The sequence below is a fragment of the Larus michahellis genome, chromosome Z, assembly GCF_964199755.1.
Source record: "Larus michahellis chromosome Z, bLarMic1.1, whole genome shotgun sequence".
NCBI classification, from domain to species: Eukaryota; Metazoa; Chordata; class Aves; order Charadriiformes; family Laridae; genus Larus; species Larus michahellis.
The window spans coordinates 8,123,428-8,137,292 of NC_133930.1; positions in this window are offsets into that span (position 1 = coordinate 8,123,428).

Below are 13,865 nucleotides of genomic sequence, written 5' to 3' on the forward strand. Positions count from 1 at the left end.
TATTGTAATCAAGTTTTTACATTATTTTATAGCTACCACATGACCAGAGGTTTTAAGAACATTCTTTATGATGCAGAACTAGAAAGGTTCAGGCACTAGAGTCTGCATTGCTTGAACTCTTTATGCAAAGACTTTAATGTCCTTCTAAAAGCTGTAATACAAAAATTGCCTTAACCTGTGTCTCAAAAGGGATCACATAATGTTGTTGGAAGTGTCCCTTTTGACATTGAAGTCAGAGAATTTTAAATATCTACACCTCTCTAAAAATACACACAAACAGAAACTGAAGCACAACCCCAGCCTGCTTTTTTAACAGTGTTATTGTCAAGACGGTTTACAAAGTAGCAACCTTTTGTCACAGTAATACATTGATATGTATTTCCATGCTTAATCTAAAATAGCCGTTATACTTATGCCATTTTTACCATGATAAATTAGAATACAACTGAGGAGATATTAGCATAGTTTAGCAGGAGAAGAATCACAATACAACACTACTATCTTTGCTTTCTATATCAATAAGCTTTTCTAGCCTTTGAGACTGGTTTCTATTTTTAATCTATTGCTGCAATAAAGAAATGATAGCCACTTATACTGTGTTATTAACTTTACCCTAAAGGGTTCTTGTTCGTTTCCAGATAGATATCATTTCCTGTTGTTGATTATTTGGATATAGACATAAAGTAGGATCCTGATAAGCTCCTGTGCCACATGGAAATATGGCAGGATCATTCCTGAGGTTTATGCTGTAATCATTTCAGGTGCTTAGAGCAATGATGTAAATATCAGATGGCATAAACTGAATGCGTTTTTCAAACCCACTTCATTGTCAGCACCCCAAATGCATGTTTCAGAGCAGCATCTTGGTTTACAAGTTGTGAATTCCCCTTTGGATTACGGTACAATATCCATTGTCTTCAGGAGCTGTGCTGATTTCTCCAAGGTAAATTATTTGAGTTAATTGCAGCACACCCACCTGTCATGATTAAACTCAAATATAATCCAGCTTCAACTCATTGTTTCTTTAGAAAGTAAGAGTCTCAGTCCAGAGTCAAAGACATTAAAGAGACAACTGGGAAGCTTCAGATCTTATTAATGCTTCAGATCATGTTTAGCTTGGAGAAGAGGAGGCTGAGGGGAGACCTCATTGCCCTCTACAACTACCTGAAAGGAGGCTGTAGAGAGGTGGGTGTTAGCCTCTTCTCCCAGGTGAATAGTGACAGGACCAGAGGAAATGGTCTAAAGTTGCGGCAGGGGGGTTTAGATTAGATATTAGGAAGAATTACTTTCCTGTAAGAGTGGTCAGGCACTGGAACTGCCTGCCCAGGGAGGTGGTTGAGTCACCATCCCTAGAGGTATTTAAGAAACGTGTAGATTTGGCACTTCAGCGCATGCTTTAGTGGCAGAGATTGTAGGGTTTTTTTTTTATTTGTTGGGGTTTTTTTGCGTGTATGGTTGGACTCAATGATCTCAAATGTCCTTTCCAACCATGAAGATTCTATGATTCTATGATTATGATATCTTTTATGTTCTTGGCCTTCTGATACCAGAATCTTTCTCACTCTAAACAAACATGAAGGGCAAAGAAATAGGAAGGTAGGTAAGGTTCAGGTAAGATTGTAGAGACTTCCAGCACTGCTATGAAAAACTGACTTTGTTGATTTAAACACAGTACAATAAATCAGATTCTATGACCCCCTTGGGGTCAACTTCTACCGTTGGAGAAAGTGAGATAAAGTAAAAAAACTGAAGATAAAAAACAGTTATTGAAAGCACTTTTCCCTCTCAAACTCTCTTGAGAGCATTTGAGCTTGTAGGTCCTTTTGTTTGCTTTATATGCATTTTAAGTTGTTAGGTGTTTTTTCTTTTTTTTTTTTTTTTCCCCCCACATTTCTCTATTATAGGCTACCTGCTCACTCATTACATACATCCACTTGCTTCTTGATATTTAAAAGAACTTGTGGAATACTCAGAGACCTTCCTCTGTTCTTACTGATCATTCATACTTGTTTTCTGCATATGTATTCACAAATATGTACACATGTTAATATGATTACATACAATAAAAATGCACATTTAACAAAAAGCTGCTCCAAGAAAGACAGACTCAGAAAACATTAAAATTCCCACAGGAGTTTTTAAATATTCATGCAGCAATCCATCACCCTCCACTTGTTCTTTCTGGCCACCCCCATATTAGGGAATCAATATTCTAGAAGAGACCAGGATAGTCCCAGGATATAACTTTACTGATCTTCCTTCCTCTAGAAGGCAGTATGAACTCTGTCTTAGCTGTCTAAATATACTGTCTGGTAGATAAAATCAATTCTTATTAAAGAAGGTCTCTACTTGATGTTTCCCTGATTACTTCCCAATCAGACTGCCTCCTCAGGCAGGGTCCAGGCCCTGTAACAGGGTTACAGCTGGACTAAGTACAGAGTGATATTACAGCCATGCATACACCACACCACTGGTTCTAGCATGCAACACGCAGCTAGACTTAGCAAGAGCTAACAGTTAAATAATGTGGCCAAGAAGCGAAGGTTTCTTCAAGCCCAGTTCAATTCCACTCCTGAGCAGCAATGTTAGATGCAGCTTATATATCCAAAATGACATACATAATGAAATCGGCCATATTTCTGAAGTGTTCTGAGGTCTAAAGAAGAATGTTAATATCTAAGGTTACGCAGGTTGCCATTGTCATTAGGAAACTAGAAATGTTCTAAACTTTTGTACAAATTTCAATTAATGTAAGATTTTCACATGCAATTAAAGCAAAATAAAAAATACAAACCTACCCTGAAACAAAAACAGTAACGATTCAGAGATAATTCAGTGCACAGCTAAATATGTGTATACCCATGCTCCAAAACTGCCTAGTTGTCCTTTTATATTTATTATAGAAATTAAAATTCTACTGCTGTTACAGTTCATCTCTTCACTCCCAAGTCTAGGCAAAGACAGGATGTAAAAATACCAAATATCTCATAAGAAAAAAATTGTCCTTTGAATACTGCCTAAATTAGGACATTTATAAATGTGGCAAGAACTTTAACTTGCAAAGCAAGGTGATTCTGGCAAACTTCAAGGAACTAACACACTCAGAATCACTAAACTTGAAACCATCAGTGAACTAGGTCTGATACAAGCATGAGACACACCTGAAAAAGGTTTCACTGTTCTTAGCCGTCAAACTCCAACCAGATCAACCAGTCTTGGCCCTATGATTTTAATAGTAGTAAAAGTAGGCAGGTGGCTTAAAACCTTTCAAGTTAGGCAGAACTCAGGGCTAATGTGTGCCTCTGAATCCAGGCTGAACTAATCATTACAAGATAAATTAATCAAAAGGCAATTAGGTATACCATTTACAGAGCATTTTTTTGTATCTGTTCTGTTGGAACCACAGTAATATGGACAAAAGATCTCATCCTGTCTACACTTGCATTGATCTACAGAATCCGTTGGAGCTTAAATAGTTAAACCCTATTTGAGTACTCAGCTCCATATATCCATAAGCTAATGTGTAATTCAATGCACTTTCACAAAGGGAGAAAATCTTAATTCTCTCCTTCCTTCCTTTTCTGCCTTTCCAATACACATGTTGGCATAAAGCTAAACTACCAGAACGCATTTTTTTTTTTTAAATCTATACAAAATGCTTATATATATGCTTATGTCCTTATGAATCTTTATGTATACGTATAGATACATATACATGCACGTGTCACCTATATATGAAGTATATGTGTAGTATATACATATATTTAATATGTACACATTATATTTTTATATCTTTGATACAGAGAATTCATAGATATAAAATAAATGTATCCACACAACAGTGTGTGTGCGTTTGTGTGTGTATTTAAGTGCATGATTATATTTTAGTAGCATAAACTTTGAAGGGAGGGAAGGGCATGGTGACAGGAACAGGAAAAAGAACACCCAAACCTTTGGGAAAGTTCTGGGATGAGAGAAGCTGAGATAAAATATTTTTGTGACCTTATCTGTGTTGGGTGCAACTGATGCTCTCTGTAATATCCAGATAGATGTGTCTTGTTAACTGCCTCATCCTGTGGTGTCATCATTACTGTAATTAATGAATTACCATAGCAAACTGCAGTGACTATAAAGTTTTAGAGAATAAGCAGCCGTTACCTGTGACGGTATGGGTTGGTGGACACCAATGGCATATATTTCATATTGGACTGTTAGGGACGATGACACCAGCAGCGTCCTTCACTTAAAGAGGAAAAAAAAATCAACTCAGAACCCTCCTAAATGAAAAACTTTGCCCTTTTGCTGCCTTTCCTAATAGAAAACAAGTTAAAATGTACCATTGGGCAGGTTAATTGACTTACAAGTATGTCTTTTTAATAAGTGTCATAAAGTATGTCATGCAGCTGAAACTTGCTTTCAGTGCATTTTTTAAACTGTTGTCAACCAGATTAAAGTTTATTGTTCGCATGTAAGTTTCCGTTTTCAAGCAGTAATGAAAGACATTAAATTGATTTGCCATGCGCAGATATGAAGTGGGTTATGTCCTTTGCTCTTTGTCAATGTGCCTTTCCCAGATGCTTGCTTTCTTTGCTGTTTGTCTAAGCAATGAATGTTCATGAAATGTTCCTCCTTCCCCATGGCCTGAGACACAAGTCTTCATTTCTTTCTTATCCCATTTAATTTAAATGTTAGTGTATAGAGGGATTTGATTCACTGTAGATGGACTTCAGTCTTGCCATTTTATAAGTCTTTGGAGTTTTGATGGGGAAGTGATTGAAGAAATCCTACTGCGATTCAGACTCTCATAGTGTGCTGTTCAGGCCATTGAATGTCTTTCTTTGTACAGCACCCGTATGGTGGGACCCTGCTACTGAAATTAGCATCTGACAGAACTCAAGAATGTAAAAACTCTGGAACAATCCCAACATTTGGCTCATTAAAACACAATATGTCAATTGAGATTGTGCCTCATCTTGGTGGAAAGAAAGGATAACTGAAATTAAAAAATAAAAAATAAAAAAAAAAAGAAAGGAGAGGAGAGGAGAGGAGAGGAGAGGAGAGGAGAGGAGAGGAGAGGAGAGGAGAGGAGAGGAGAGGAGAGGAGAGGAGAGGAGAGGAGAGGAGAGGAGAGGAGAGGAGAGGAAACAAGGGAAGGGAAGGGAAGGGAAGGGAAGGGAAGGGAAGGGAAGGGAAGGGAAGGGAAGGGAAGGGAAGGGAAGGGAAGGGAAGGGAAGGGAAGGGAAGGGAAGGGAAGGGAAGGGAAGGGAAGGGAAGGGAAGGGAAGGGAAGGGAAGGGAAGGGAAGGGAAGGGAAGAGAGAAGAGAAGAGAAGAGAAGAGAAGAGAAGAGAAGAGAAGAGAAGAGAAGAGAAGAGAAGAGAAGAGAAGAGAAGAGAAGAGAAGAGAAGAGAAGAGAAGAGAAGTAAAACGTTTTCCAATGAAGAAAGAATAATTTTAAGGGAAAGGGCTGGTTTACAACATAGTAGAGAGGAGAGTATTGCAAATATGACACAATAGAGAAAAATGGAGCAGGAAGTATTTAAAAATGATCTGGTGAAGGGTAGGATTACATTTGGTAGTACCCAATTTTTTTGAATATATTTTTTTTTTTAATAACATACCTCACACTTAAAAAAAAATCATGCATGGAAAAACAAAGCAAAACAAAAAACAACAAAGAGACAAACAAACAAACAAAAAAACCCAAACCGTCCTTCTAGGACTGTCTCTGTTGTGGAAAGTCGCAAGTGCTGCCATTCCAAAAAATCTGTGTGCTGGTGTTAAAAAACATTTTTAATTTATATATTTATTTTTAATCATTTTTCCTTTTTCAACAGAACTGACAAATTTTGATTGGTTTGTGGTGGTGTTGTTTTTCTTTTTCATTTTTTTTTTTTTTTCCCCAGGGACACAAAAAGGACAATCTCTTAGGTCCAGAAAGCAGCACAATTCAGCTGAAGAAATTTACTAACTTGCTATAAACTTTCATCTCAATCAGGAAATTAGAGGCTCCTTTGCTGCAAAATTACATTTCAGTTACCCAGGTATTTTTTAAGTTATTGAGCTGATAGCCATAAAGACTTCAGAATTTTTGTTAAACGTGTATTTTTAGAAGCTATTTACAGTAAATTCAGCAAAGTTACATGTTAAGGATGCTAAAATAGATCCTGCAGCTCAAAGTAGTCTTCTGCAGCTCAAAGTAGTCTTCTTACTGACTTAGTAAGTTGAGACAGCTTAAGCTTCTTATTGACTTAGACAGTTGAGACAGTAAGTTGAGACACTGGGGTTTTAAGGATGTATGGTTAGATCTCATGTCCAAACAGATAGGGAATGGTACTTGTAGTGACTACATGTGCTATTTTTTTATCCTAGAGGTTTACCTTTTTTTCTGACTAATATCAGTAAATTCTATTGGCAAATGATATAAATTAACCCATTTTCTCTACCTGTGGAGGAAAGAACAAGGTCTTAAGTAAACTGCAGCACATTTAATGAAATTATTTCACCATTACCATCCATAACTATAAAACTCCAAAGTCCTGCCTCAACCCCCTGTGAGGTTTTCCTCTTTGACTTCAGTGGGCACCATGGGTCCTTCCGCAATTTTAGACTTAAAAGTGAAACAAAACTCAGTAAATTTTGTCTCACAGCAAACTCGTCTGAGTTTCTCCCTTCCCTCACTGTCTTCCAGGCCAATCTGGGTGGATTTTGACAGGAATTTCATATGAATACTCTATTTTCTGTGGGTTTTTTTACAAAAGCCCGTATTGATTTACACCCCATCATAATCACTGCAGCCCACTCACACCCAAAAACCACCAGCTACGTGTACTTTCTCAACTCCCATTTTCCAAACTAAAGACATCATGATCTGGATACATTAAACAAAGCCAACTGGAAGCTGCATGAATAATTTAATCACCCACTGTGGATTGGCCAGGAAGGCAAGAGGAAGCCTCTTCCCCCAAATTAATAAAGGCTTTTATGGAACCATAAAAAGAGCAATAATTCAATCATTGTTTTTAAAGGGCACTGAATATAATGCTTATTAAATGCTGGGTGCAGCTGAGGTGTGCACTGGGATGAAATAGAAAGCATACTCAGCAGCAATATGCCAAATGCATGTTTTCCCTGTTTGCTGACAGGCGGATAACCTGACCCAAGCGTTTAATAAGATACACTTACTGGTTTTCCCTTTTTTTTTTCCTTCCTTTTTTTTTTTATAATTTTTTTCTTCCCCTCATGGTACACTGCTAGGAAAAAAAAAAAAAAAAAAAAAAAGAAAACTTTTAAGAAGGGAGTCTATATTTCCCTCTCTTTTTCTTTCCCATGACAAAGTGCCATGTCTAGTGCTGAAAATAGAGGCAGCAGTGACAGAAGGGTACCAGGGAAAGAAAATATGTGTATCCTTTCCTGCTCCACTGCTGAATCACTGTCTGACTGTGAAGTTGCACTTTCTGTTCTTAACATTTGCCCCTCTCCCCACCTTTAAAGTAGGGTTAATACTATTTACTAACCTCAACATAGCAACACAGCTCCCTAATGACACACAATTCTGCCTCAAGAAGGGTGATGTAACTCTGAATGTTTTGCTTTGATTTCAGCAGTAACTGTATGTGCATTACCATCTTCTGGGGAACAAGAAATACCAGACATGTGAAGGAAAGGTAGCCTGGTGAAGAAGGGAATGCAAAATGTTAACATCCCAACATGCAGGCACAGGTAAAGCTGGTCTTCTCTTCACCTGAAAAGGTCATGCTCTTAAGTACACAATTAAACAATAATTAAAAAAAAAAAAAACAAAACCAAAAAGCTGTTCTGCAGCAGCTTAGTAGATATAGCATCTCTTCTTTCTAGTCTGCCATTCCTGTCACTATGAATTCTTCTTGGATCAGGTTGCTTTGACCATGATCCACCATCTACTTCTTTCCCCTTGGAACCTGTGGGTCGATTTGTACCATCACGGTTAAAACACCGCAAAGCCAAGACCCAAAAGATATCTGAACTACAATCACCATGAAGCACCACTACAACATTTAAAAATGAACAGAAATGGACCAATTTAATTATACCAAACATTAGAATTTTCTCTTGAACTGTCTGTAAAACAGTTTCATGCCTGCCTGTCCTTTCTACTCTTTCTGTCTCAAAATGCTCTATTCTTAGCCTGAAAATAGATCCCTCCAAAATGAATAATTAAAACACATACGTATGTGTGTACACACAACTGGGCACTGACATAGAACATTGTCAAAATGCGTATTTTTAGAAAACACAGTTTTGACAGAAACATTCTCACAAGTCCTACCACTAACACCAACTTGTTCACGAGTCTAAATTCTTCGTGGTGCTTTTTGCACAGGCCATGACTTTCTGTTACAATTTCTGCTTCTTTTCTTGATGGTAACTTTTGCAAAAAAAAAAATGCCAAATGATGAACCTGAAACATGTTTTGAACTATTCCTTTGATCCTTGAGGAGGTATAAAGAGTGCATCTTCAGCTGGGCTTGCCATTCTTTGTAGCTCATATGGAAAACATTTGCTTGAACATTCACGTCTTTAAACATGGTCCTGTTGTACTACAAATTTGTATCCTGGAGACTAGTGGACATGCTGCTACACATGAATATATATATATATAAAAGGTATATCTATTTTTTCCTTGTTTGTATTTTACTGACTGGATTGAGGGAGGCTGTGTCAAACCGTGGTGCCTTATTTCCCTCATGTTCTCTCTTTTTTTAAGAACTGCTGACAAAAAGGGTTGTTTATACGTAGCATAAGGACTGGATCAATTACTGTATTTGCTGCACCTGAATTGAGGAGTGTTTTTCAACACCACAAACAATGAACATAATTGAGTTGTCCTGCTTTGCCTTGTTCTGAATGCCTGCCTCTATTCACTTTCCATGCACCACACTGTGAAGCTGCTGCTCCGCTTGTGGTTTGATCCTTCATTTCAGTGAGCAAATGCACCATGGGAAAAGTCTGGCCAAACAAATTTGCCAGGTGACTATCACTGCTGAAGAAGAACTTTCCATTTGCAACTATCCCACTGAAAAGAGGTTATTTTTTGTCATTTGTAAAAGTCCTCTTAAACTTTTATTTTAGTTCCTCAAAGAGAGGGTTTTAAAAACAATATTTAATTAACTGTTCTATTGCCCATTATTTTTATTTTATTTTTATTTTATTTTTATTTTTATTTTTATTTTACAGTAGGTGCTCTTGGTTTTCAATTTATTATGAATTTCTTGAGAATTTTATTGGAATGGGTTTCTTCTTTTTTTTTTTTTGCATTTATTAGAATATTCCACTTTAATATATTTAAAATACATATATATTTGAATGGAGGTGAAACTTGCTTTAAAAACAAACTGATAAGATTTTCAAAGACATTTCAGAGACCAGGGACCATTTGGGTCTTAGGTGCCTAGTTGTCTGCTGAGGATTTGAGCCTAAATTCCTAGGTTATGAATGTTCAACCCACCTGATATAAAAATTTAATAAGACTTGATCTAATCATCGAAAATCTACTGAAAGACTGTCACCAACTCCAGCAGCTTTGAATAAGGTACTGGAATGAGGAGCAGAATGTTTCGTGGTGCTGATGCATTATATAAAATCTAATTCATTATCATGATTACAAAGACTATCCATTTTCCAAGTTGCCTATTGTGTAAATATCTCAAAACCCTGTGGGGTTGAGATGTCTTGGCCTGTTTCATGTTTGGTGTTCATTTTCACTCCAATTATTTCTTACTTACTTTATCTACACTTATAATCTGCCCATTCCTCCCACTTAACATATCCTTTGAACTTTTCAAATGCCTTCTGCTTCTCCTTATTATCTTTGCTTAACCACATCCTTGTCTCTGTCGCCCTATTTTTGATACGATACATTTTACTGTGATGAATATAGTTTGTATCCATCCTCTATATCTGCCAATTAGATACAGAACTTCATACTTTTTTTTTTTTTTTTAAATTCATAATGGTAGATTTTCTACACTGCTGTTGATATCATTTTACTTTATGCAAATTATTCCATATATTAGATTCTCCAAACCAGTTTTAGAAAAGGGAGGGGGGAAAGTTACATTAACTTCTGAGATTCTATTTTCACATATACCCGGAGGAGTATTTCATATCTGAATATATTATGGTCACTAAAGTAGACCTTGGTTGCTCAACTGCTTCTGTCGTATATGTCATACTTTGGCTTATTATCAGAGACCAAGTCCAGAATAGCTTCTTACTGCTAAGTACAATTGATAAAGGAGGTGTACAGAGCTGATGACCACATGGTTTCTCTGTGACCCTCCAGGTATTGTCCAACCATTAGTAAAAGGGCTGAGATTTATCTTTAATGAATGTTCAGCTAGGGGAATAGGAAGCTGGAGATGGAGAAGAAAAATGAACAGGCATATGTAATTAAATTATTAATGAGGTGGGTTATTTTGCATTTTTTTCAGAAATCTAGGTGGCATTAGTGACTTACATAATCCATTGCCAACATTTATTCTTATTTCAGTTATCTCCATAGTAGTAGTCAAGCTGCTTATATCATTTGTCTCTTCAGGCATAGTATCTTCTCTCTCATATTACTGTAATCAATCATTGTTATCTTATGTATAGTGCATATCATTGCTACTGTTTTGTGGTGTGTCAGTCATTCATGCCAAACAGATCAGCTAGCAGCCCTGAAGGACCTCTATAAATGGACATTCTCCTCTGCAAGCTGTTAAGCTTAAACGAGAGCGTTCAAGCCCTTGCATGAACATCATAACGTTCTATGGTGCACAAAGTTTTGCTAATGGTGATGTCAGCACTTCCCAAGCCAATGCAACTCCAGGCGATGCAATGATCCTACTCATTGCTCTGTGCCTCTGCCATATAGAAACCATCAGCAGAGAACAGGACTGAGGTCCAGACCTGTGGCAAGACCCAGCTGCCTCCCATGCCACTTTAAATGGTTGCCCAAGGCACTTTATTTAACAGTTTATTACGACTTTAATTTAGCATTCAGTATCTTTTGTGTCAGAGGGACACGAGTTTTCGTCTACATGTTGCTAATAACATGGTAGGCTCTGGCTTTATGTTCAGAGCTGTATAAGGTGCAGGAAAAAAACATCACTTCTCTGTAGTGATAAGTCTGTGTCAGACTGAGGAAAAAAAAAGGAAATGGAGGAACAGAACTAGGGTTGACACAAGGTGAAATCATACAATCATAGAATTGTCTAGGTTGGAAGGGACCTTTAAGACCATTGAGTCCAACCACCAACCTAATACTGACAAAAACCACCACTAAACCATGTCCTCACCAGCGCTGAGTACAGGGGGATGATCACTTCCCCAGTCCTACTCACCACACTACTCCTGATACAGGCCAGGATGCTGGTCACCTGGGCACACTGCTGGCTCATATTCAGCTGGTAGTGCAAGGGATGACTTGTAATTTCTCCTAAACAAAACAGCCTAAAGAGACTTTTAATATCTCAGACACTCGCAGTACCAGGCCTTCTGCTCAAGGAACTGATAAGGCTAACACCTGCTTATCCCTTGTGTGAAAGGAAGCTGACGCCTGAATGATCAGCTTTAAAGAAACAGAACAGCCCTGTTTTGTCTCCTGTGAAGGACAAGCTGCTTCTTTGTAAAAGATGGTATGCCCAGTGTTGACCCTTGCCTCAGTATCTGTGAAACGCATATTAAAGTTCACACCTCTGCATACGCTAATGAAGATTATTGAGACCATGCTAAATATATATGACTATAGCTCTCATCTGCCCACCTTAAATCATGCTGCGTGTCACCTGGGGGCGGGGAGAGAAAACTGAGACTAAGCTACCCCTAGGAGTGGGCTAATGTAAAAGGGGAAAGACTTTCTCTGAAGACAAAGATTTATGACCTGGGAAGATTTTTTCCCTGAAGAGACCCTGAAGAGCGCTTCTATGACCCACGCTGACTGGAGTAATGCTGGAACCGGGAAAGGTGATCTCTTTATCTCTTTATCTCTCTCTCTCTCTCTCTCTCATTCTGCCTCTCCCTTTCAATCTCTCCTTTGATCTCTCCTTCTCTATCCCTTTGCTTCTTTCCTTTCCTTTTTTTCGTTTCTTTTCTCTTTCTTTTCAGAGAAGTAGCACAAAGCATAGCATACCACTTGCTGTAATTCATTGTATATCTGTTATTAAGTATCGCTTGTCATAATTTGTTGTATACTTGTTGCTAAATAATGGCATGCATGCCTAACACTTGCCATAATTTGTTACATACCTAACTATCATGGACCTAGTTAAGACCTGGTCACTAACCTAACAAATGTTTGTATATGGACCTAGAGATTTGTCTCACCTTGGTCCCTGCCACCGGAGATTTACAAATCTGACTCACTTACCCCTCCCTCTTTTCTGAGTGGGATGTGATAGGTAGTCGACCAACACCCGCAGGTCCTTTTCTGCCAGGCAGCTCTCCAGCCACTCTTCCCCAGGCCCGTAACACTGCATGGGATTGTTGTGACCCAAGAGCAGGACCTGACACCTGGCCTTGTTGAACCCCATATGATTGGCCTTGGCCCATCAATCCAGTCTGGCCAGATCCCTTTGCAAAACCTTTCTACACTCAAGCAGGTTGACACGCCCACCTAACTTGGTGTCATCTGCAAATTTAATGAGGGTGCACTAAATCCCCTTGTCCGGATCATTGATAAAGAGAGTAAACAGAACGGGGTCTAGTACTGAGCCCTGGGGAACACCACTTGTGACTGGCCACCAACTGGATTTAACTCCATTCACCACAACGCTCTGTGTCTGACCCTCCCACCATTTTTTTACCCAGCAAAGAGTACTCTCATCGAAGCCATGAGCAGCCAGTTTCTCTATGAGAATGCTGCGGGAAACTGTGTCAAAGGCTTTACTAAAGTCCAGGTAGACAACATCCACAGCCTTTCCCTCATCCACTAAGCGTATGGCCTTGTCATAGAAGGAGATCAGGTTTGTCAAGCAGGACCTGCCTTTCATGAACCCGTGCTGACTGGGCCTGATTGCCTGGTTTTCCTTCATGTGCTGCATAAAGGCCCTGAGGATGATCCGTTCTATGACCTTCCCTGGCACTGAGGTCAGACTGCTGACAGGCCTGTAGTTCCCCAGATCTTCCTTCCGGGCCTTCTTGTGGATGGGCGTCACATTCGCTAGACGCCAGCCAACTGGATCTCTCCAGTTGGCCAGGACTGCTGGTAAATCCTAATCCACAGAGTCCTCACAAAATTTCTGTAAACCAAAGCCACACTTACATTATAGGGCATGGCGCTAGAAGAGGAGTGACTGGTTACCAGTACCTTCCTACTATGAGTTACCGTTGTTTATGTCCTATTTGGTTTCTGATATCCTGATTTGAAGAACTAGTTAAATATTTTGCTAATGGCAAGTCTCTGTTGTAACATAACTGCATAGAAACTGTCATCTGATTCTCATCTCATGACTCATGTTTGCTCATTTACTCTTGTGTTAATACTCTTTGGTGGAAGAGCTGTGGAATTCTGGTAGATGAATTTTGCACCTTAGAATATATTATTCCTAACTCCCAGTCCTGTGCTCTGATTCCATTATTGGCTGTATCTTCTGGGTACATTGTGGAGTTATAGCATATATCACCATCTGAGAATCTGGCTCAGCGTTTTTATTAAACTCTCTTTGGCAGACTGCGCGGTTACGTCAAATGCTGAACAACAGGGAGTATGTAAATATCCATTTCCACTGTCTCCCATCTCAAAATAATATTTATATTTATTATGCTGATTCTTCCTAGTTGGTCAGTTAAGTGATTCAGCAGCAGTGATGTTCCACACTTCCACCTGTTTGCATTTACTCTATGG